Source organism: Bactrocera dorsalis, chromosome 2 (genome assembly GCF_023373825.1).
Source record: "Bactrocera dorsalis isolate Fly_Bdor chromosome 2, ASM2337382v1, whole genome shotgun sequence".
Classification (NCBI taxonomy): Eukaryota; Metazoa; Arthropoda; class Insecta; order Diptera; family Tephritidae; genus Bactrocera; species Bactrocera dorsalis.
The window spans coordinates 23,430,538-23,456,133 of NC_064304.1; the positions used below are offsets into that span (position 1 = coordinate 23,430,538).

A 25,596-nucleotide genomic window follows, 5' to 3' on the forward strand; every position below is an offset into this window, starting at 1 on the left:
AAGACTACAGGTCAGTTAGGAACAATAAAAAAAAAATAAAAAAACTGCTGATGAGCATAGTAATTTTTAGTCAGTGCGCGCCAAAATGTAGGCAATGCAGTCTAATATAATCACAATTGCTGGATAAGAGTATGTTTTTGCACCCTATTTAACTTTCGTGTCAAACGATTCGCCTTTATGACACCTAAACTTACAAAGTTTCAGCGTGGAGAGGTGTCGATCGACAATCTAATTCAATTATAAAATAATTCGGAAAGAGAGTTATTTTTTTTTTCGTTTGAAAACTTCCAATATATATACCTTAAGACATTAGTCACTTATTAAAATTTTTTTATTATTGTCTTTGAAAACAAGTTACGAGTGCTTCGTTCGATCTTGATACAACCACCTTCAGGTAATTAAATTTGTGAAGCAATATATTACTCGCATATGTAAAAAGAAGTGAGCAAATAAATGTAGTCTACATTTTGGCGCTATGAAAGAAATATATAAAGAAAGCCAAAACAAATTTATTTTGGTCTTATAGATTTACATGGGTTTCCTCCGGTAAGAAACAACCTAGTTCAACAATTATTTTTCATATAAAAAATAAATTATTTTATTAGATTTTTTTATTGTTACAAGCATACACTATTAACCAAGAAATTCTGATATTTTTGGAAAAAAGATTTTAAATTCGGAGATTGCGACACCATTTCCGCTTGGCAGGATAACTTGCTTACAGGATCATCCAAAGTGAAAAAATTGAATTTTTGGCAGACATTTTTACAAAAAATAAAAAATTTCGCAACATTTTTTTTGTTCAAATAGTTGTAATTGAAAAAAAAACCTTCGTTTAAAACTTAAGAAATTGTTTCGAGCAATAATCCACGCCAAATTTCGTCAACATATGTATCTTGTCAATTAAAAAAGTTTTCACACAAGGACTGGATTTTGATCGCTCAGATTGTTTGGCAGTTATATTCGATAGTGGTCCAATCTGAACAACTTCTTTGGAGATTATACCGTTGCCTTGAACAATAATCCATGGAAAATTTCAAAGCTGCAATTTATTACCAACCCTACTCTTACAAATAATTTGGCTCTAAAAGGTTGGACATTTTGAAAAATATTGACTTTACTCATACGCCATGGCTAACATGCATGAAATTCATTTAATATGATTATACTTTGCCACTTAGCACAGGACTTTCCTACATACATTAAATCTACGTTCTACTCGCCTGCCAGGCAATGCATAATTTATAGCTGCGGACTTCCTCTTAGGAATACACGCAACTGTGGTACAAACATACAAATACTTGTATGTATGGCAGCGAAATTTCAAAATCGACGGGCGTATGGATGAGCAGGCAGAGTGTTCGTAAATGTAAAAAAAAAGATACAAAAAGTAAAAACGAAACTAAGCGCAATAAGCCGGAAGCTTGTACATTAAATTACCCAGAGACATGCAATATTCTGGAGCTTAGATTCGCTTGGGCGGCTGTGGCAGAAGGGGCGTAAAATTAAAAATTAAATTTGGAAAAATAGAAATGTAGACAAATACCTGATGGGGATGTGCTTGAGTATTGGATGGTAGAAATTAGCTACAACAATTGTTGTGGAATATTCTGAAGAAAATCTAATTTTGACTAACTTTACTTTATTTCGAGAGCGATGATATAATGAATTTCCAAGTTCATGAGAATTGCCAACCCCTATTGTTATGCTACGATGATTTGTGGAAAACCCACTTTAGGATCGTTATTGAAACTTGTTGACTAACGTGAAGAAGCTACAAAATGTTGCTAAATTTACAAACTAGAATAATGAACTCGAAAGCTTCCCACACACTCTGTTCGTTTTGTTTACACCGGAACTCGTATTTGCTATGTATATATTGCGTTTTAGATAAAGTCGCTATAGCGAAACTTTTACCAGCTGTACGTTTGGCACCATTTCGTTCCGTAAGCCGAAACGTCATGAGAACGATTTAAGGTAGGCTGGGTTCTAAGCATGATCCACAATATCGGTATTACAGTTGAACTGCTATGTAGAAGCAAGGTTTCGAAAAAACGATACTGTCTAGAAATAAGGCTGAGATGACTCATTCTTCCAGACAATGTCGACCTGTGATTTTACTTTTATCTGTATCAGGTTGACGCCGACTGGATAATGACTGGTTATAACAGCTACAATTAGAGACAGATCGTCGTTACCAAGTGCGGGGCGGACACTAGATTTAACTTCTGACTGAGCTTGAATAGTCTAACAGTTGCTAAAGTCATGTGAACCCTAATCATCCAGTAGTAAACCAGAAGGAGACAGAAGAGCTCCAATTGACAATAATTCTATGAAAGGATTCCTAAGAGTCTAGGTGATGCAAAATAATATTGCGGGACTAAAGGGCTCTTATAACGTCCAAAAACTATTTAGAGCTTTTCTGTTTTTGGAACGGAAAATACTGGCGGACAATCTTTGTAATAAACATGAACTGAGGTTACCGCATCAGCTTAGCTTGAAAGACAAGAACGACGGAGCTTTGAGTCTGCCTCAGCATATAATACTCAAGCCTTTGTCGATGTTCTAATTGAGGTCAAGATACCCCTAGAGAGCTTAATGCGTTTTTAGCATTTGTAGAAAGCTTGAAAACTGTTCACAATTCTATCGAAATTAATCAATTAGGAGAGACTTCATTTCAGAGTTCTGTATGATAGCTGGACCAAAAAAAAAGAGTTGACAGTGCTGAAAATTGGATCTAATGAAGACTAGCTCTTAATTGAAAACTCGAGTTTATCAGACTATCAAAATGATGTCTGCCCAATTTAACAATGTTGGTGATGCAGCATTTACAATGTAAAATTTAAGATCACTAAATCAGTAGTAGGTTGGAGGGTCGCCCCAAAGATTTTTTAGAATTCTAGACTTTTAGAATTTGGAGTAGATATTCACCGTTTTTGAGAAAGTAAGATAGAAAGGGAAAAACGAGAAAGGAAGACAGGAAGAAAGGGAGAAAAGGAGCTAGGGACATAAAGAGAGAAAGAGTTATGTACAGAGACATGGAGATAAATAATCGGAGAGAACGAGATCGATCTCCAAAGCAACTTTTCGTGCTGCCGTTCAGGCAAGTGTTGCCAAGACGTTCGCAAGGATTGGGACTATCTCAAAACACAATCTGGTTGACTTTGAAAAAGGATTCGGGCTTGTATCTGTATAAAACTCTTCTCACTCAAGAACTGAAGTCATTGGACCGCCATAAACATCGTGAGTTTTCTAAGTTTGCCTTGGAATAACTTGAAAACGATAACTATTTTCTAAGAAAATTAACTTCTCCGATGAGGCTCACTTTTATCTGAGTGATGCGGTAATTAAACTGTCGATTCTGGTGCGAAGAAAATCCACAAATTATTCATGAACAACCATTCAATTCACCTAATTTGATAGTTTGGTGTGGATTTTGGTCTGGTGGAATAATCAGTCCTTACTTCTTTCGAAATGAAGCTGGTGACACCGTGTCTGTTAATGGAGAGCGGTATATATCGATGATAACCAACTTTTTTTGATAACCTAAATTGGAAGACGCTGATCTTTACAACTTCTGGTTCCAACAAGATAGGGCTACGTGCCACACAACACTTGCAACAACCGAATTATTGCGAGAAAAGTTTGGAAATTGGATTATTTCGAGAAGTGTGTGTTATTGAATGGCCTTCAAGAAGAAATACATTTGAATTTCCTTAACAAATTGTATGTGCTTTCCTTTTCAAGAAACCACATTACTCTTATTGGAAAACCCTACATATACATATATGTATATACATAGTTCACTTCAGCAGTGTTCGAGTAATTCCAAGAACATGTAACTGCATCCATATGTTAAGCAGCGTGCTGCATGTAAGTTAGTTCATGCGTAAATTAATCCCCAATTTATTTTGCTTATCAACTCTTACGGCTTTGCCTGTCGTCAGGAGCCGCCTTAAATCACAAGCACAATCTTCAATGTAAGCGTAATTAAGTGGTATGAATTATTTCTTATTAGCGCGTGTATTATAATTAATTGTTGATTATAGAGGCAGAGCAAATAAGCAAATAGATTTCAGTGCTCGCCTCCACTCACACATATACTACACATACATACATACAGCGCATACGAGTTCAAGGGTAAAGAAATGTGAGCCGGTGTATTGAAGCGCAGTAATACCTTGTAGATGAAGAAGAGATTACTCTTATCGTCAGTATTTAATCAAATGTGTTGCTTCATTTACCAATACCTACGTACATGAAGGATTAATTACAGAGAACCGAACAGAAATGAATACAACGGTAAGACCTAACGTGGGAGAGAAGATTGCTAATGACTACTTGCAAACTAGTGTAAAGCGGAGCAGACAGAAGTGCTTATAATACCTTTTAAGCAGAAAATATATACATATTATATATGTACATATTCTGGAAGCGGATTCAACATTCAATGCAATCAAAATGAGTATTGACGACAGCTTGTTTCGAGCTTGTGTCGGTACGGATATCAGATTCACAAAAAATACTTGACAGCCATATGTAGCGGATGTTCCAGCGGCTAAAGAAGTTAGTCCCTCAGCTTTTGAGATATAGATCCCTATCCGTTTCTCTCCGATAAACTCCTCAATTTTCGGAACAAATACCATACAAACTGAACCATCGGAGTTAAAAGCTTGTTTGGAAAGACCAACTCTGAACCACTCTCTTAGGGTCCTAAATTGTGGAATTTGATAGTTTGAAGTGGTGAGTTCAAATGCAATGTTTTCGACAAACCATATGTTGGATTACCCCCTAACAATAACTTAACGCCAAGTATACTTAAAAAAACTGACACACAGTGGGTTGTCGGTGATGTTGTAGGATTACTTCACATTTCAGGCATTGGCCCGGTTATAAAAAAAGTGGAAAATGGTGGTGACTATGTGGACAATTTACTGTTGCTTTGAAGTTTTCAACACAAAAATGATCCTAAGCTTGGATAAATAGTCGAAATATTCAAATTCTGAATTTCCCAGCTCAAAGTACGGACATAAACCCCAGGGAAAATCTAAGGGGGATTATAAACAACAGCCAGCCTTACGTGGAAGTCCTCAAGAGACTCAAACGAAAGGTCAGTCGGGTCCGACAGGACATCGCAGCCGACAACGCCCCGGCTCACACCGCCTTTCTTGTGAACAGCTACCCAACAGAGACCGGCATTCCAACTTCTTTTGTTTCCTTGCCTTAAAAGGGCCGATGAAACGCAAGCATTTTGCGACGACAGAAGGGATCCAAGCAGCATACCTCAGCTCTCAAGGCTATTCCGAAGAATGCCTTCCGTGACGCCTTCAATGCTTGGAAATTGCGCTGGCAGTTCTGCATCGACGCAGAAAGAGCGTAATTTGAAAGTTTTTAAAGAATTTTAACGATTGGTTCAGTAAGTTTTTTTAAATGGCCTCAGTTCCTTTACTTTTCGGTCAAACCCTGTAGGATATCCAACTAAATATTAGATTTAGGTGAGATAAAATTTTAAGAAAGTTCCATATAGCGGGTTTTTAATAGGCACGCTACAAAAGTAGGCTGATAGGGACAGCAAACGACGCCATATTTTTTCCCGCTCTTTCGACATTTCCCATCAGTAAGGTTTGCGATTTCAACAGGGAAAGATACACGATTCAACAACGAGTCGAAATTATTAAAAATTTATTACCGATATTCGGAGACAGTGGCCTCAACTTTAAGAACGTTACATCGAATTAATGGTCGTCATAATCGTCCTGTCGGATCAATAATTGAGCGTCTAGTGGAAAAATTTTAATCTACAGGGGCAGTACAAAATATTCCCGTACTAGTGAAACAAAGAAGTGCTCATAGTGTTGAGAATATTGCTGAGCTAGCGCATCAATTAAGGAAGACCCAAATCAGTCTGCCATACGTTGTTCTCAAGCGTTGGGCATCTCTGTGACGTCGTTGTGGCGAATTTTGCGAAAAGATCTTAGCCTTCCTCTTTACATGATCAAATTGACACAAGAACTGAGCCGTTTGACCACCAGAAACGTGGTATGTTCGTGAATTGGGCTGAGCAACAACTTGAAGATGATCCAGATTTTCATCGAAATCATCTTCAGCGATGAGGCTCACTTCTGGCTGAATGGCATCGTCAAACCAAGTTTGGTGAAAGTATTATCTCACGAAATGGCCCAGTAAAATGGTCGCCTCGGTCGTGGGATTTTATGCCATTAGACTATTTCATGTGGGCCTACGTCAAGTCTATGGTCTATTACAACAAGCCAGCGACGATTGATGACCTTCGTAGGAATAGCGAGCGTGAAATTGCAGCAGTATCGACTGATTTATGCTTGAAAACCCTTGAAAATTGGGTTCAAAGTCTGGACTTCTGCAAGCGCGCCCATGGCGGGCATGTAAAAGAAATGGAGTTCGATACATAAGGGCATCGATGTTTTCGTCCTATTAGTGGCGTGACTTAGTTATATGAACACAAGCGTATATGTATTATTATATCTCATTACTATACATAGGCAGACACTTACCTTCTCTGGCTTTCAAGTAGACCGTATTGGCCACAATATTCTCTAATTCCATTAGTTCCAGGTTGGCGGTTTTTTATTGTATCCTTTGGCCGGCTGGAAAAAAGATCTTTACACTGTCGGATATTTAGCAGCGGCTTGCACGTGTCGCGCCGCCTCAAGCACTGGCTGGGGGTTGAAGTTAATTGTCCGGCACTTGTTCGGCCGCAAACTATGGCTGCTGTGTCTTTTAACGCTGTGAACACGTGCTTCAATGTGTGTGTGTGTGTTTCTTGACTGTGCAATAAAAGTGTGGCAATATTATTTGCTCGCACCAAATTATTTCGTTTGCCGCTTGGCAACGCCGTGACTTTTATGTTTTGAATAAAATGTTTATTGCGACGCTGCGCACCAGTTATTGGTTGTTTGACGCCTGCAGTAATGGCGCGTGATTACATAACACCTTTACGCATAGATGCAAACATACATGCACATATGTACGAAGTATATAAGCGCGCACACACACACACTTAGTGCAGCGGTATGGCAAATATGTACACGGCGCTGACAGAAAGCCAACTAACGGTGCTCATAGATTGCCTGCCTGTCCGGCGGAGCAAATTGCCAAACGTTTTTGCCGCCTGTCGTTTGCAGCACTTGGGTTTCCGTTTCCGTTTGTTGTGCGTATGTACCGTTCGTTTGCCGAGCGTGCTTAGCGCGTTTTGGCGTACACGACCGAAAATCTCTGTTGCTAGGCGTCTTGGGCGTGTTCCACACTAAGCCTCACACACACACACACACACACAGGCGGACTTCCTGTCGCTCACTGACCACGCGGCGTAAACACGCACTTCCCGCCTTGCTTTCACGCTACGCAACTAATGCGAAAAACGCTGTAACGTCGTTGTTGTTGCTGTTGTCGCTTTTGCTATTTTATTTATTGTAAGTGGTGCTAGGTCGCCTCGCTCTGGCTCTGGCCGCATTTGTGTGTGTCCGTGTCCAGCGGAAAGTGCCGTTTCAATGGCTCGATATGTTTGCTTTATTATTATTGTTGTTGTTGCTGTAACGATTGGCGTCATTTAGTTTGCTAGCGATGCCAACTACAGCAACATGCCAACACAGAAGTAGGCTGGGCGATATTGTTTGTGCTGTTGCAGGGTTTCTGTTGAGATTTTGTGCGCTTCTCGCTGCGTTTCGCTCAACTTTCAATATTTCTAATAATGTTTTGTGCTGCCGTTTTTTGTGCAAAAGTTAGTTACTAGAACTTCATTTGCCTAGTACCTGGGATCACTTTAACGGTTAGATATGGTTGTCAATTCTTGAAGTTGAAGATAATGATGCGCTGCAAAGTAGGGAAAATAAAACAAAATTAGAATTTTTCTAAAGAAAAATTTAACTGTAATGCAACAAATATTTTATTGATTAACTGCTAGTTGGTCACCTTGTTTGAAAAAATGTAAAATTTCACTCATTATAAACAGAATGATATCCGCAGATACCGGCTTTTCCAATAGGGATGATATGACCTAAGTGTTACATAATATTCAAGTGCCAATGAGACAAAGAACCGTTCGAAGTAGTGAAAATATTGCTGCCATTCAGGCAAGTGTTGCTGAAGACCGCAGCTTGTCGGTTCGAAGACGTATTTAAGAATTTCGACAGGTTGTGGTATCCTGGTGGATTTTGTAAAAGGATTTGGGCTTGCATTCGTATAAAATTGTTCTCACCCAAGAACTGAAACCATTAGACCACCGTAAATGTCGTGAATTTGCTGATTTTGCCTTGGAACCACTTAAAAACTATATATATAAGAAAATCTCCGATGAGACTCACTTTCATCTGAGTGGTGCGGTAAATAAACAAAAATGTCGATTCTGGTGCGAAGAAAATCCACAAGTTATTCATGATCAACCATTACATTTACCGAACTTGATTGTTTGTTGTGGTTTTTGATTTGGTGGAATCACCGATCCGTACTTTTTTCGTAATGAAGCTGGTGAGATCGTTACTGTCAATGGAGAGCGTTATAGATCGATAATAACCAACTTTTTATGACCGAAATTGGTTGAAGTTATTCGTGATCATTTCGCCACATTTTCAAATAATAACGCGCCACAATAGCCGCATTCAACTGATTTATCTTCGTGTAACTTTTGGTTATTCAGCAAATTCACATGACCACTCCGAGGACACTGTTTTGACTCAATTGAGGATATAAAAGTTGAATTGAAGTAGGTTCTTATGGCTATCACGACGGAAGGTTTTTCTAAATGCTTTGATGACTGGAAAATTCGTTGGCGCAGATGTATTGCAGCGGGAGGGGATCACTTTGAAGGCGATGAAATGAACAAAATAAACCTTTCAATTTGATCACTGTAGTAAATTAGAAACTCTTCAAGCTTTGGCAGCCAATGTTGAACGTTAACGTTGTTGAAACTATTTTTGCAGCAAAACCTTTCAAAAATTTATGATTTTATTTTTTACAAAAATATTAATTTAATTAAATACCTAAGTTTTTATCTTCGGAGCGATATGGCAACCCGATTAGAAAACATATCAGCAATAAATTAAAACGACCAAGAGTTCGTGCAGTTTCAAAAACTAAAGTAAATTACTATTTCCTGACGAAAACAAGAGCATTAACGAGAACTAACTGCAGTAATGCTCAACTTATTTGAACTTTTCCAATAACACCAGAGAGGGGAGATATTGCAATTTATGGCTGTTCATTTTAACAAAATAATCTTAAGTTAAAGCAAATGCGCTGCACTCGCTGCACACAAAGCACAAGTTGAATACGCCGCTTTACTAGAATCGGCTATGCAGCGGTGCACCGTGGCGTATGAGCAACTAACGCTTATTGGCCACAGTAATCGAGCGCAGAAACCGCAATGGACGCATAAAAAACTTACGTAGTAGTTGTGATAAACTGGTTATTGATGAGAAATAAACGAAGTGCGATGCGAGCGTGAGGCAGCGGTAAAGCAGAAATGTTCACGCTAAGTTATGGGCTAAATTAAAAGGAAACGAGAATGTGCGTGTGCAAGTATGGGATCAGCTATAAGAGATTGTGCTGGATTTACACATTCATGAATATAAATTTTAATATCGTATGAAAGCGTTATGGCAGTCTGTGTTTGCTCTTGGGTAACATTCTTGAAGTGGTGATGATGAGCACCTTAAGGAATGAGTTTCACTTATAAAAGGAATGAGGAAGAAGTGATGCCTGGGTGAAATACAGAAGGCAGAGAAACCATTTACATAGTAAAGACAGCAAGAAGCTATGCTTTTCTATTAGAAATGTACGAAAGCAAGAGATACAGAGAAAAAATTTGACTCATCAGTGTAATTTCACAAGGCCCACGTACAAGTTGAATTAGTCAGAAAACATAGTCTGTATGTACACTAAGCAGTTCTTCTGTTTTTGAGATATCAGTTCTGAAAATTCGCTACAAGTCTTTTTTTATCACCAAGAAACTGAACGCTATCGGATATAACAGCCGTACAAAATCGACCTAAATTAAGTCCATGGCAACAGTACAATCTGAAGTTGGAACATCTCGGCAGTCACACCTTCGACGAATCAGGAAACATAGCCGAAACTGACATTAATCGTCGCAATAAATTGTTGATTGGTTCTTTGTCAAATTATGAGGATCTTATTATCAATTACATAGGCTAACATAAGATTATAATCTCCCAAAAAATTGTTCAGATAGGACCACATAATATTACAGTCTGTCAAGTAAGAGCGTGGTCGACTTTACCGACAGTTAATTAAAGATTTCGCTCTAATTTCTTCGCGAGCCAATAGAGGGAAGCTTTGTCCTTGATGCATTGTTAACAAAGGTTCAGTTGTCGTTGATCTTTTGAAAGAGAATCACGTTAAACGCCATGAGTGCTAAGTACGCGTCGCGCTACGAGGCTGTGTTCCTTTGCATCCACCCGAAAGGTCCCAAAATGTCGCAATCAGTGGCTGCTAAATATATGAGAAAGTCGAAGGCATTTGTACAGAAGTGGATACAGCGATATATAGTGGCTAAAAATGTCGATGATTTACCAGAACGTTGTTCGATAGGAAAAGTGAACAAAAAAGATGAAAAGAGAATAGTGAATCTGCACACAATTGAATCAAAATTTCCTTAATACCAGCGAGTGGCTTAGTAGAAACTTTCTAAAGATTTTCTATCAGAAAGGTTCTCCTGACCATAAAATCAATTTTTTTAGAACCTTTAAGGTTCTCCTGGCAACGGAAATTAAATTTGAAAAAGCATTCCTCATAGAAAACATAAACATATTTTTTTTTAATTTTCTGTATTTAAGAAAATGGTATACTTTCGTCGTTTTTACCACCCCTTATATGTTCACTTGCACACGAACCAATTGCACACACATTAATTTATACAATCTTGTTCGGCACGCAATGCCTTTTAGTACTTATTGCTCGGCCACGTCCTTCCATGGTCATGCTACCATATACATATATGGGTAATTTATGCATGCTAACGGCCATCTGGAATGGAAATGGACATTACATTGGTGTAAATGAGAGCTATTTCTATGAATGTAAGCGCATTACGTAAAGGTAATTTGAAGAGACAGTAAAGTTGGAATACAGGCAGCAGAATGGTAGCTACTGCTCAACGTAACAAGTGAGGAAGGGCTAATTTCGGATGTAGCCAAACAGTGTAACCAAACTCTCTCGCAACTTGCAAGGCTCAAAGTTCAACTATTTTTGGTCATAAGGAGAAAGTTCTGAAAGAAGTTTTTGAAATACCGATTGTGGATTTAAATACAAAACAGTTGGCTTAGCAAGGTTCGCTGTTTGGCGTCAGTTAGAAATTTTTAGTGTACCTATGTTCTTTTCTACCCGGTCTTTCCAAAGGAGTGGAGGTATTCCTCTTCCTCTACTTCCTCCCGCGGGTACTGTGTCGAATACTTGAAGAATTGGTAATTTCATCCAATCGGACGACATGACTTGCGAGCGTAGCCGCTGTCTCTTAATTCACTGAACTGAACAGTCAATGTCGTCATATACTCGTATCTCTTACGACTGATTGTTCCATCGACTGCGGTATTCGTCGTGGCCAACGCACAAAGGACCATAAATCTTCCGCAGAACTACTCTCTCAAAACCTCGTAATGTCGATTCATCAGGTATTGTTAGGGGATGATGACTGACTTGTAGAATTTGGTCTTTGTTCATCGATAGAGGACTTTACTTCTCAATTGCCCACTCAGCCCAAAGTAGCACCTGTTGGCAAGAGCTATTCTGCGTTGGATTTCGAGGCTGTGGTTGTTGTTGGTGTTAATGCTGGTTCCAAGATAGACGAAATTATATGACAGGTCTTGCCTTCGTTCACTACTAGACCCATTTGCTTCGCTTCTTTGTTCAATCTGTAGAAAGCAGAGCTAACGGCGTGGATGTTGAGGTCAATAATATCAATATTATCGGCGTACGCCTTGTTCAAACCTCGTTTGGCATCGAACGGCTCGGAGAGGTCTTTCCCGATCCTGACGGAGCTTTTGGTATTACTTAACGTCAGTTTACACAGCTTTGTTAGTTTTGCGGCAAAACCAAATTCAGACATAGTGGCAGAAAGGCAACAGCCTCAAGAGTGTGCGGTCTTATAAAGCACATGGCACCAGTATTATCTTGACTAACGCGTAACCTAATATCAAAATCGATTTAAGCACAAATGACGAGGCGAATACAAAACTTAAAGTGTGAAATACAACAACAATAAAAAGGTTCGAATTATGACGTAAATGACACTTCAGAACTCACAACTAAACTCATTGCACTTCAACTCAATGGAAATAGTAAAACCAGAAAACCAACAACAACAGCAACAACTGCAATTATTACGAAAAGTACTTCAAGTACGAGTAACGCAAGCGAGCAACAACTGAGTTTATAGCCGTATAACACTTTTCAGCGTAATGGAATTCGTTGTTTTGTTGTTGTTGCTTTATGTACCGCATTTGGCGCGTGACGACTGTTGAAAATATGCATTACATACTTTAGAGCACTTAAAAGTAATTACACTGATTTGCTAATTAATTAAGTTAAGCTCGTTCCAACAAGCGCGAAATCCACTCACAGACTCGACTAAATAATTAACAATGGCGATAAACAACAACACAACACAATAAAAATATTAATCAACGAGCAAGAGATATTATGTAATGATTATTCATTAAGTACAACTACTTATAGATGCAGGTATGCGTGTATGTGTGTCACATGAGTCAATGTATACACATTGTTGATTATTCTTGCGAGATTTGTGTTTGTAGTTGTTAAGGCCTCAGCTGTGTAAAACAACACGAAAGCAAAAGCTAAAAAGAAATACAAAATGTAAAGCTTGCGGTATTCGTGTATGTGTGAGTGTGCATGTGCTTGTGGGCTCATCATCGGTCTGAGTAATCGAATGTCGTTGCAACACAAATGATGATGCAAATTGCTTTTTAATTAATTTACTGGTCCATTAGGGGCACTTCAACGGACAAGAGCAAACATGTTCACACCGTCAACACCAGATGTGTGCTTTAAATATGTTTATCGATAAATTCAGAAGCAACAGCTCGTTGACATTCCTTCTTGTTTTCATCTAAGGAGGCTGTGGAGGTTGCTAAGCGACTTTAAGCGAGTAGAGGATCAATAAGGTGTTCGTTTCATCATTATGTCTGCAGACAGTTTTCTCTTACTAGGAACATTTACTTTACATTTGTATTTCCTTGAACCGATATACTGCAAGCACTTGTCCTACTAAGGCGACAAGATGAACATCTACTCTAGGCAAAAAAAGATTTTGCGGTCGCACACGTCGTCGACTGACACCTGCTAAGCGCATGCGAGGTCCAATGGTCCAGTGTTAGAACGCAAGATGACAATGGTAGATTCAAAGCTCCCTCATAAGCGGGGTACGAGTGCTCCACTTTACAAGCTCATCGAATTTGCAGTTTCCAGAGATGCCGATGTCGAGATGACAAGCTTCCCAAACGGAGTCTGATGAGGACGTAGGAACTCCTTCACTAACGACGCTCAGTTTGCGATTTCAACGGAGTAAATGCACATCTCGCTGAAAGAAGCTACACTTCGGAGCAGTAGTTAACTGTTACTTAATAATAGTTACTTCTGCGTGAAAAATATTACAGTAGTTCGACAGCTAAAGCTAAGCTGAAGGGAGAGTACCTCACAGAAGATAACTTCTGCAGCCATTCTTCTTAGATGCTATGCATTGGCAAGAAAGCTTACTGCGTCTCTACTCCAGGGACTTATCCCCATCCACATATTCCTTGTCGGTATGTTAGCATAGAAACAGCCATCAGGAGCTTTGCGAAGGGAAATACTACACATTGAATAGTTCTAAAGCCAAACGAAGCCTTTTTTGGAAGTTCCTCTTATACCATAAATTTATTTTTGTATGATGAAAAGGAAGCTAAATAGGCAATATGAAAAAATAGCTTAGAACAGATGGAAATCTACAACCATATACAGGAAGGTTCAGGAAAAGTAAATACAGACTTACAGCTACCATAACGGTGCATTGACCATTTGGACAACACGCGTAAAAAGTGTAAATGTTTCATAGCAATATTTGCCGCAGCTACAAACTCGAGAGGATTAAGGAAACAGTTGTATACTTCCTCGGCAAGTGCTCCGCTTTATCAAAACCCCGATGAAGAAGGCTTGGTATCCATCAGGTACCAAAACTCCTTAAAAAAGCTTAACAGAGATAAGTAGCTTCGTTGGGGCGCCAAATGGTTGAACACAACAATGAGGTAGTAATATTTAAAGATCCTACGAATCGTGTATCAAAATGGCGTAAATAGCGGTAATTGAGCCCGAAGGGATTGTACTCTTACCAAGCTACCTACATAAGGCCGTAGGTTATTGCGTAATTGATTTCATAATAAGAGTTATCACAAATTTTGGTTTCTAAGTTAGAATTTCTATGATAATGTTAACAAATGTCTGACAATTTTTATTGATGTGATGAATAAGGGATGGACGCTGATTTTTTAATAAAAAATATTTACTATATGAGTGGAAGTTATTAAAATTTAAACATTAAGACTGCTACGTCCAATATATGGTCGTCATAATCGTCCTGTCAGATACACAATTGAGCGTCTATTCGAACAACCACAGGCACAGTACAAAATGTTTCCGTGCCAGTGAAATGAAAAAGTTGAGTAAGATCCAAATCAGTCTCTCAAACGTCGGTCTCAAGCGTTGTGGCGAATTTTGCGAAAAGATCTTGGCCTACATCCTTACAAGATCAAATTGACGCAAGAACTGAAGCTGCGTGACCATCAGAATCGTCGTATGTTCGGGAATTTTGCTGAGCGACAACTTGAAAATGATTCGGATTTTCATCGAAAAATCATCTTCAGCGATGAGGTTTATTTCTGGCTGAATGGCTTCGTCAGTAAGTAAAATATGGTCAGGCAGCAATTCACACGTACTCCATGAGTAATAATTGTATTCCGAAAAAAATACAGTTTGGTGCGGTTTATGGCCGGCGGCGTCATTGGGCCGTACTTTTTCTGTGACGATCAAGACTGCCACGTTACTGCGAATGGGAATCGCTATCGCTCAATGATAACCAAATATTTTTGGTCCGAATTGGATGATATGGACTTGGACAATATGTGGTTCCAACAGGATGGCGTCACACAGCGAATGTCACAATCGATTTGTTCAAACCAAGTTTGGTGAATGTATTATCTCGCCAAATAACCCACTCAATTGGTCGCCTCGGTTGTGCGATTTGATGTCATTAGACTATTTCCTGTGGGCCTACGTCAAGTTTATGGTCTATTCCAACAAGCCAGCGACGATTGATGAACTTCGTTAGAATATCGAACGGGAAATTGCAGCAGTATCGATCGAATTATGCTTTTGTTTTATTTAAAATGACTTTTGCATCGCTTTTATTGAAAACGCCGTTATAAGCTTTGCCTACAATTAGGCGCATTATCAAATAATTATCGATTAATAAAACAAAATGCTACTAGGTCAATTATTTGTAATTTTTAAGTTGAAAATATGCAAACACAACAATGTTTATGTCGGACTGAATGCAGTTGAGCGGGAGAGAGCGCCACAATTACAGTGTTATTAATATTTACAAGCACCAGCAACTACGATACACACACTGCGCACAGTTGTTGCTTGTGTTATTGTTGTTGTTATGCAATTAAATTTCAATTAAACAACTATGAATTTTAATGCAAAACTAGTGATTGCTTTCTTTGTGAGAACGCAAAATTGTTGCTAAAACGCCATGAATGGGCTTATAATATACACAGCAGAGACCGCAGAGATTGTTTAAAGTGATAACAAATTAAACATACAAAAGCAAATAAATAAATTGCTGACCCATAGCAGTGGCTACAAAACCCGACTAAATATTTCAATTACGAAATTGTTTATTGATAAATGCAAATTGAAAACAAATACTCAACCAAATGAATTGCAGCTCGAAAGAACACAATAAAAACCAATTTTGTTTTAATTGAAAACATTAGAAATTTACATACATACAACGAAAATACATATATATAAATATACATATAGTGCTTTTAGGTATTTACAAATTTTAAAAGAAAACGCCATAATGGCTGACTACCGAGCGATATCGTTGAGCGTCAAATTTATGTTTGTAAAACGGAATTTGAAATTTTCTACCAAAAGTCCATAAATATTTTCCGGTTGCGCTAAAGGAAAATGTGGCAATATCTTCAACGAAGCGCTCGAACAAATACGGTTCAATAAATAGTAGATTCTTAGAGTTGGCTGGTGCGTGTGCTGTGCGGGGGAGGGCGGGTAAATGAAACTTTGCAATTTATGCATAAAAATTCAGCCGAGCAAAAGTTAAATAAAACTTTCAGAAAACTTAGCGAGTTAAAGGAGCAGAAAGTAAAAAGAAAATATAAATATTTTGCTCGCAAGGAAAACAAAGGATATAGAGAAAATAAGAATCCTTGTAAAGGCGCTGTACACACACACACGCACACAAACAGCAAACAAAGGGGGGGAAACAAAAGCAATCAAAGGCGGTGTAGCCAAGTGAAAGAACGAAGAATTTTCAAGCAGAAGCTACAAGTCCTGTTGACGAGTTGAGCGGACGCGCGGGCCTAGTGTTGGTGAAGAATGCGTACGTACGAGGTCCAGCCAATGAGTCCTCATCCTACAAAAGAAGAACGAAATTTTTCGAAAAACGGCGATATATTTCTTAAAGTTCTTTTTTTAGCTTGATGCATTTGACCCTGCGATTCTCTAACTTCTTTAGCTCGTGTCTGACAAATATTTTTGCTGGAGGTCTTCAAAGTAGGCCGCCGTGACGTCGATAACCAGCTCATTCGATTCAAATTTTTGTCCGTCAAGAGAATATATTGGTTCACCGGTAAGGGCACTGTTCTGACTGTTCTTTTGCAACTCTTATAGATACATATTTCGCCGAAGGTCACGAGTAAAGAGCACGGCTGAAGATCACGAACGTAGTAAACAGTTATCTCAACGAACTTTCAGGCTGATACGATCTGCAAGGAGCCTGACACTCTGCTCCACTAAATCCACAACAAATTTTACGAACTGGACGATAGACAGGTGGATGGTACAGATTCGATCTTAATATTAGAATATATTTCACTTCACTTCTGACTGTCAACAAACCTAATATTTTAGGCGTCACACTTGATAGTCTATGCTCCTTCAGTTCGATCGCGAATATTGTCTACAGAGTCGCAACAAAATGCTCAAGTCTAGCCGGCAGTGCTTTGGGGAAGAACAAAGAAACGCTCTCGCAGCATACGAGGTCATCCTGTGGCTACCTTTGGATGACCAAACCCATGTTAAACTTGCCACATCAGCGGATATTAGCTAATCGCTGCAACAAGGACAAACTACGCCAAATAATCGTATTGTGTTTAAACAGCTGTTACGCTAGTGATTTCTCACCAGCGCAAACCTACCACTCAATTTCACCATTCTTGAGATGCCTACTCCTTCAGACATTTCAGCGCCTGCAATCGACCGTCTACCTATTTATTAAGATCACACGACAAAGCTCAGGCTTATTGAACCAACCTCGCATACAAGAAGAAAACATAAATATATCCCTCGTTGAAAGTAAAGTACGAAAGCATATTCACAAACACGAGCTGCTGCTGGCAGGTTTTAGTCGAGGAAATGAGTGAGCACAGCGCGTCAATGTGAAATGGAGAAAACATTCAGTTGAAACTTACTACAAAACAGTTGCGAACTTTCACGAAACGATGGTGCGAGGGGCATGTGGCATGTGAGTGCGTTGTGTCGTATTTATTTACACACTATACTCTATATTTTAAAGACTTCTTTTCCTCTGTAGTGCATTCGCATTTTCACAATGAATGGTTTTGAATGGGTCTTTAGCATTTGCGCGCGGGTTTTGAAGAAGATCTATTTAGTGCAAGGATGCAGCCACAAATTGCATTGCGATTCACTCGCCTCTGAAGAAACTCTTTTAGAAATGCATAAGTAGTAAGAAAATAAGATTAAACACAGTGTTGAAGTACAGTAAGTGAGATTTAAACTTCTATAAATGGTGAAATTATGCAAATACAGCAAAGAACGAAAATCTATTTAAATAAAAACAAGTGAAATCATTAGCTTCGGTTGCATCACCATTTCCATACAACAACTTGCTTTTGAATTTTTTGAAGGAATTATTTGTTCGGAGATTATACCTCTTGGAAAATAATTCGTGCCATATTTTGTACAGATATCGAATGAGAAAGTTTTCCGTAGACGTACTTGATTTTACACGGTCGATTTGCCATAGTGGTCCATCGACGACTCTAACAAATAAGCAGCTTCTTGGAAGGGAAGAAATGTGTGTGAAATATTAGCGATATCTAAAGAACTGAGGGCCTTCATGCTCATTTAATTATATTCGATTCGATATTCGTACGAAGTTCATGAATCATCGCTGGCTTGTTGGCATAAATCATATACTTGACATAGCCCCACCTGAAATAGTCTAACTGTGTCAAATCGCACGACTGCGGCGGCCAATTGACTGGACCATTTCGTGAAATAACACGTTCATCAAACTTGGTTTTCAGTAAATCGATTGTGACATTCGCTGTGCAGCTTGTGGTGCTGTCCTGTTGGAACCACATATTGTCCAGGTCCATATCATCCAATTCGGGTAAAAAATAATCGCTTATCATTGACTAACGTGCCGGTGTTGATCATCACGGAAGTAGTAAGCCGCCGCCGACCCATAAACCGCACTAAACCGTAATTATTTCGGAAAGTAATGGTGACTCATTTAGTACGTGTGGATTGCTGCCTATGCCTGTGAAATAAAGTTTTTCACATATGCTCAATAGTTGATCTAAGAAGACGATTATGACGACCCGATTATGAATATATTGCGGCCACTGACTCCGAATTTCAGTAGGAAATTTTAATAATTTCGACTTGTTGTTGGGTTGTGTATCTCGGCGCTTTAGTTTAGGCGTTCACCTTTTCATTCGATGACAGTTTCTTCTTTCGGGGGGTGCGAAAGCAAGTCGAATCCCATTTCAATACATTCTCTTGGTGAAACACTTGTGTGGAATTACTCAGATGTACCAAATTTGTAAGATATTGTGCAAAATTGTCAGTCTCTGGGAGAAAATTTGAGCATCAAGTTCCAACTATCTCCAATAATGTCGATATATTTTCGGAATTTTGGAAATTATAGTGAGAAACAGAAGAGGTTCAACTAGGATCACAAAGTGACGGAAGAATTGTGTTAAGGTTGTTGAGATCATCATATGATGGCATATCACTGGTGGCCTCCAAAAATAAATTGCCACCAAGAAGATTACACAAGAAAAGCTCATAAAAGACGCAAAACCAACTTTCGTGGGAACGGTGGGTTTTGAGGTTGACGGAACTGCTTCCCGGTCGTTTTCAGCTTCTCGCAGTAGATACAAAAGTCACCGATGTGGTGTTGATAGCAGAGGATCTTAATCTCTTATGGATCGGCTCAACAGATTTCGGCTAGAGGTTTAGGGCATGAAGCAAGTAAATACCAGACTAATACGAAACGAGCTGCTACCACCCAGGGGCTCATCAAGGACCACAGAGAAGTCAAAAAGGAAGAGTCGGAGTCAGAGGAAGACGACGATATGGGTTTCGGTCTTCTCGACTAAACAGCTTAACACTAAAGTTGAAAGTTTCGCTTTTGTAAAATAGAATAGAAGTCGTAAAAGAGTAGCTGAGAAGACTACATTCACGCAGCATTACTTATGACGGTCTTATGAATATTACGTCGAAACTGTCCAGCACTCTAGCGAATGGAATGAAAAATGAGACGAAACCGAAAAAATCAAAATTCGCTGAAACCACTGAAGGCTTGCCGAGTTTTAGGACAAGTGTATGGAGAATTTCTATGCCAGTAAAGAAGAAAGAAGAAGTATGGAGAATTTGATCAAGAGCTGGTAGGCTTGTTTGCGCTCAGAAGTCTATTTTGAAGGCGATACTAAAGATTTGTATTAATATTCATGTAAATATGTAAATTTTTTCTCAATCCGCGTGTAAATTGACCAGATGGTAGTTTAGGTTCCCTACCATCTTGATATCTTACCGAAATTGTTTTATCCATTTTATACATTGGTAGGAAGGACCCCGCATATCGCAATAGTTAATCCCAACTAATGAGATTTTTTTTGCAAAACACAAATACACTAATTTACTTTGTAGTAAATATTGCTGGGGTTACCGTAAACATAATAAGCGCATTTAGCTTGCATGAGTTTGCAAATCACCTGACAGACATTATTTTCAGCTGCTCTTGCTCATTAATCCACACTGTTTCTTTTTCACAATTTAATCTTAATATGAGCAGCAGATTGTGTAACGAGATTTTAAAAATAATAAAATTACTCTAGCAATCATTTTATGCGCATATTTTCCTCATACGACCAGCAGCTCAAGCACCAGCCATATTGTGTAGTCGAGCTCAGTGTGCTGTTGCCAACCGCGTCTAGGCCAGAGAGCTTTTATGCACACATTTTTATGATTTCATTTCATTTTCATTTTTTCTACTTGCCACATATGTTGCAACTGTAAAAGGCTACACATTGTACACATAGTAGACGTACCACCTAGTCTTTCGTTTCTGCTTGGCTCTCACCAGCTTCGAGTCGGCACTCGTCAGGGCAGTCAAACATATAGAAAGCACATATGGAAAGCGACCTTGTGAAGCTTTGCGCCTTGGCACATTCACTTCGCGTGGAGAATTTTTTCACCCACATAGAAGACACTCAGTCAACATAGATACATACAGATATACATACTTGTAGAAATCTGCGTTGCATTAAGTTTCAAGTTGCCTGATGGCTTTTAAGGAGACACAAAGTTGTGCAGGGTTTCAGCAACTAACTGCACATCTGAGCTTAATGCATATTCATGCTGACAACGCTCTCACCAACATGAAAGTAATTTGACGTGTATATCCTTGCAGCACATGTAAAAATTGTTTGCATTAGGAGTGTGGCAAGTGTGTTTCGTATGGTGGCAGATTATCGGATGCACGTACACTTCGTATTCTGCGCACACATTGTCTGATTTGTTTTCGATGTGATTGCAGAAAACGCTGGAATGTGGTTAGATAGATGATCATGGCAAATTAAATGCAATTTACGACGTCTTTCCCTAATCCATGTGTCATTACATTTTATATTACAGCTGATGCGACGTAAGTGCCACATAAAAGGTGTGCCAGCCTCCGTTGAAGTGTGGTCATGCACATACTTTTTATGCATAAAGGAAATCAGTCGCGAAAAATTTAAGTATTCCGAAATTTCTGGACTCAAAAAATGTATTTAATTCATATCTAGTGGTTTAACATAGTCCGCTATTGGTGACTAGATGTTCCAAAATGCCAGGAAAGTCAAGTAGGATGCCCAAGTTCTAGCGTTTCTAAATGGATTAAGTATAATTCCGTGCCATTTTGACACTTTTAAAATTTTGTTGCTTATAATAAAAACAGTTTTGCTTTGATCTCCGAACTTTTCAATCGTAGCGTCTAAATGTAGGCAACACCATTTTGCCTCTCCACTGCAACGCTGTCTACCCGCGTTAGCCTGGTATGTAGTACATAGTAATTGATGTGACATGAGGCTAGCTTTACATCTCTTTAATACTTTGAATTTATTATATCACATTAATTGCCATATTTTTCTAAAAATGTGCCTAAAGGTAGGCAACGAAACCTTGACTTTCTCTCATATTGACTAAATGCTTTGAGCAATACTGTATTTCTAGCAAATTTGAGTACTTTTTCATATGAATTTCATAAATACTCCATTTCTATAATTGATTGCCATGCATTTTACTCTACGTGCCTAAATGTAGGCAACTACACAATACTTGTTTCTGATATTTAGTATTCAAATAACATCAAATGGTGAAAAAATGTTAATATTTCTTCGCCAATCCAGACGCCACAACTTAAATTGAGATATCGTAACGAATCTTTAAAGGTTGAAGGGTTTAAGTTAAAAATGGACAGCAGCTCATTACTTCCCAATCTTAACTCAGCAGTAATATTTTAAGATATTACATCCAGGGACCAACGACACCAAGTGAGTTGAGTGCGATACCTCTATCTCTATTATCAACGATCAGGTTTTGAACAAAGAAGCACAGATTGTGAATGGCAGGACTAGTTTTCTCTGAATAAACCTGCAGCCCTGGACCCTGTGATATTCCACGTAACTGTGAAGCAGAAGAATTAGCCAATATAGGCACTCCCTTACAATGGGACTTCGAGAAAGAAGAAATATACATACGAGTATAAGTCCCTGGATACTCATTAGTAGATATTTTTTAATCGATAAACAAGTTATAGATCAGCTGAGTCTCGGCGAAAGCAATCTCTTACTTGTTCAATAAGCAGACTATTGCATTTTTAATGGAATGACATAAGATCTTTAAGAGGATTGCTAACAGGCAATGTTTTATTGGGAATTGAATAGATTAACTTCATCGAGATCACAGGATGGTTCATAGAGAATAGAAAGTATCTCAGGACCGGAACTATTGTGGAAGCCGTCAAGAGGTAGAAGAACCGCAGCAGATTAACTTCATCAAGAGCCAGGAAGAGGTTCAGAGAGTGGTGATTTCTCGATGGGCTTGAACGGTACTAAAAGCGCAGGTGCGCAGTCTGACATACCGCCTACTTACCAACCTAATTAGCGAACATAGAAGGGGTCAAGATAATTTTACAAAGAAATTTTACGATACCTTTTCGTGGTCTTTCGAGGAACACAAAATATGAAATCTTAAATAATCCTTTAATAAAGAAGATTTTATTGTGTGAGTGATGTTTTGAAGGGCTATTCTCAGCAGTTACTTGACATATCGCTCATTTGCTTCAAGACCGGCATAAATCAAAAAACGTGATTTTTGAGTTAATGCTGCAGAATTGTTCGTTATATCATACTTCATGTTGAGTGAAAAATTCATATGAATACCTCTTATATGCTCCGCTTGAGAAGAGGTGTAAGGTTGGAGTCACCGTGTAATGTTGTAGGCAGTTGAAAACTTTAAACGCGTTTTCTGGAAAATCGATTTTTTTGACTTATGCCGGTCTTGCAGCAAATGAGCGATATCTTGTCCTTGGATTTTGACAAGTTTTTACGGACTGATGAAATCTTGTGTTTTTGCGCTTAACCTCCCTTAAAATTTTTTATAAGACAATCGTAAAATTTATAAAATGCTTCATGAACAACTAAATTCATTTAAAAAAATTTGGCATAATTAATGGTGGTCTTCTTACATAAAAACATTATATTACCAGTATACAATATACAACAAAGATCCTTGTAACACAAAACTGTTGGCACACGACACCTTCTCATATATAACTGACTTGTAAAACTCGCTGAAAATGCCAAAATTCAAAGAAAAGCAAATAAACGCATAAATTGAGGCAATAAGGACGCGACAACAACAACAAAACCACAACTTGTCCGCAAGAGCTGTAACAGGGGGATTATCCAATGCGAACTACTTTTGCGTGTTTTTTTCTTTGGATCTGCTCAACTCTTAAGCGTTTAAGCGTTTATTGCGATTTGCATTTTTATTGCAAAAATTTGCATATGAGCTGCTGAGGAAAATTGTTTAAAGCAGCAGAGTGCTGAAAGAGCAAATATACGGTATGCTGTATGCACTCACAGCCTCAAGGTCGTCGAAGTTTGAGTGATAAAATTGCTGCTTTATTGATTTAGATGTGAAGCCTTTGTGCAATTAAGCTGTTGTGCGTTGAAATTATTACAATTTTTAAGATTTTGTAGGCCACTGCATTTATTGCGTAATTAGCTTGTAAGGTAGTTAAAGCTATGGCCAAAAAAATTAAATAATTGTTAAAATTACTCAAGTTAAATATTAAAAATAAATATTGTTTGTTCGAAAATTGCGTCGACAAAATTTAAAGCAGGTATAAGACCGTGGAGAATCGATTCGGCGCCGTCCGGAGCAACTCGGACTGATTCGGGACGACTTGCCACAACTTACGTCGAGATCTTAAACTGAAAGTGTACATCGCGCGTATCACTTGCCAGTTACCAGTCGAAATGCTCGAACGAGTCATCGAAAATTGGGCTCAATGGATGGATCATCTGCGACATCAAAAAATAAATTTGAATTTTTGTGTTTTTTCTATAAAAAAAAGGAGCGAACCTCGAAATGGATCACCCTTTAAAATTGAATTTTATTACACTACTGATTTTCGTAGTGATGTCTACATTTCTGAAACTAAAGTTATTTAAAATATGTTTCACAATACCTTTACGGACATCTTACTCCATATTTTATTTCCTCACAATCGTTCATCTTCGCTCCTTCCACTGCTCTGATAGAAAACTACATTTCCACTCCATCCGTTACGAATTTTGGGAAACATTACAGTATTTTACTTAAGAAAGTTCTTATTAAATATTTTTACATCGTCTTCACCTTTCTCACACACTCTTTCCGAACTTCTCTCAAAACATACATCTACTTTCTGTTAAGCTACTCACCACACCCTATATACACATCACCTTGGATTTAAATTTTCTTTAATGTACCATTTGCTTTTTGACAATCCCTTTACACCTATTTAACAGTTACAAACCACAAACACTTGTTCCTCCGGGAGCTCTTGTAAGCCATGTGAAATTTAATATTTTATAAGTACTTTAGTTATTTGACTTGACTACAAATAAAAGGCAGGCGTTGCTAATGAAATGCATCCGCAGGCACAAGAAGAGCACAGCTTAACACACTTAACGGTGCCCCAACCACCTCTTTCCCACACTTGCTTGGTGTACAAATTTAATTGGGGGCAGAGGATTAAAGGAAAGTTTGACGAAGTTCTTGCCTATCTTCTTAATGTGTTTTTGACCTTTGTAACGACTTAAGTATTTAAGCGTTGTTGTCCCTTTTGGTGGGGAAGGATATTTTGCTGTTGCTTTGTAAGTTCGGCGTAAGCAATTACTGTGTCAAGCGCCATTATCTTTGAGCGAATATAGTATTTCATGGCTCATTTTTGTTACAGCGAAGACTTAAATATTTAAAAAAAGTTTAGTACATTTTAATGTTTGTTAAAATTTAAGAAATTCTAGAATTATAAAGAAAAAATAGCTACATTCTATTAGAAGAACACTCCAATACCAGTCCTGACCTGTTCAGGGAGCGGTTTTTCTAAGAATATCCCAAATGTGCACGAAGATTTTGCAAGGACTTGGAGTATCGCTATTGAGCATTAATCAGAAAATTTTATGGTGGGAATACCAGAAGCATTTTTATTACAAACCCGGCGGTGTATCAACTGTAAATTAGTCACTTAGTAGCCACAGCCTATGCTGAAGCCATCCTCAAATATAAATACAACTTGTTTTCGAAAAGTATGATGAGTGACCTTGCAGTCGAATTTTTTACACTGTGGACAGACATTAAGAATAGTCATTATACCCTGTCCAATAAAAAGACTGCTTGAAGTATTTATCCTGTGCGATTCATAACTCAAACTATCTAAAAATCGATCTCTTCATTCAT

General features: G+C 38.4%; 1 long non-coding RNA gene across 7 annotated transcripts in view; it reads right to left on the minus strand.

Annotated features, from left to right (window-relative positions):
• Window positions 1-25,596, minus strand: part of LOC105231011 (G protein-coupled receptor kinase 2) — a 225,332-nt gene that overhangs the window by 136,934 nt on the left and 62,802 nt on the right. For all 7 annotated transcript variants that reach the window (XR_007421778.1, XR_007421777.1, XR_007421781.1 and 4 more), the window contains one exon: window positions 6,531-7,848. This is a non-coding gene — a long non-coding RNA (G protein-coupled receptor kinase 2). The remainder of the gene's footprint in view (window positions 1-6,530; window positions 7,849-25,596) is intronic.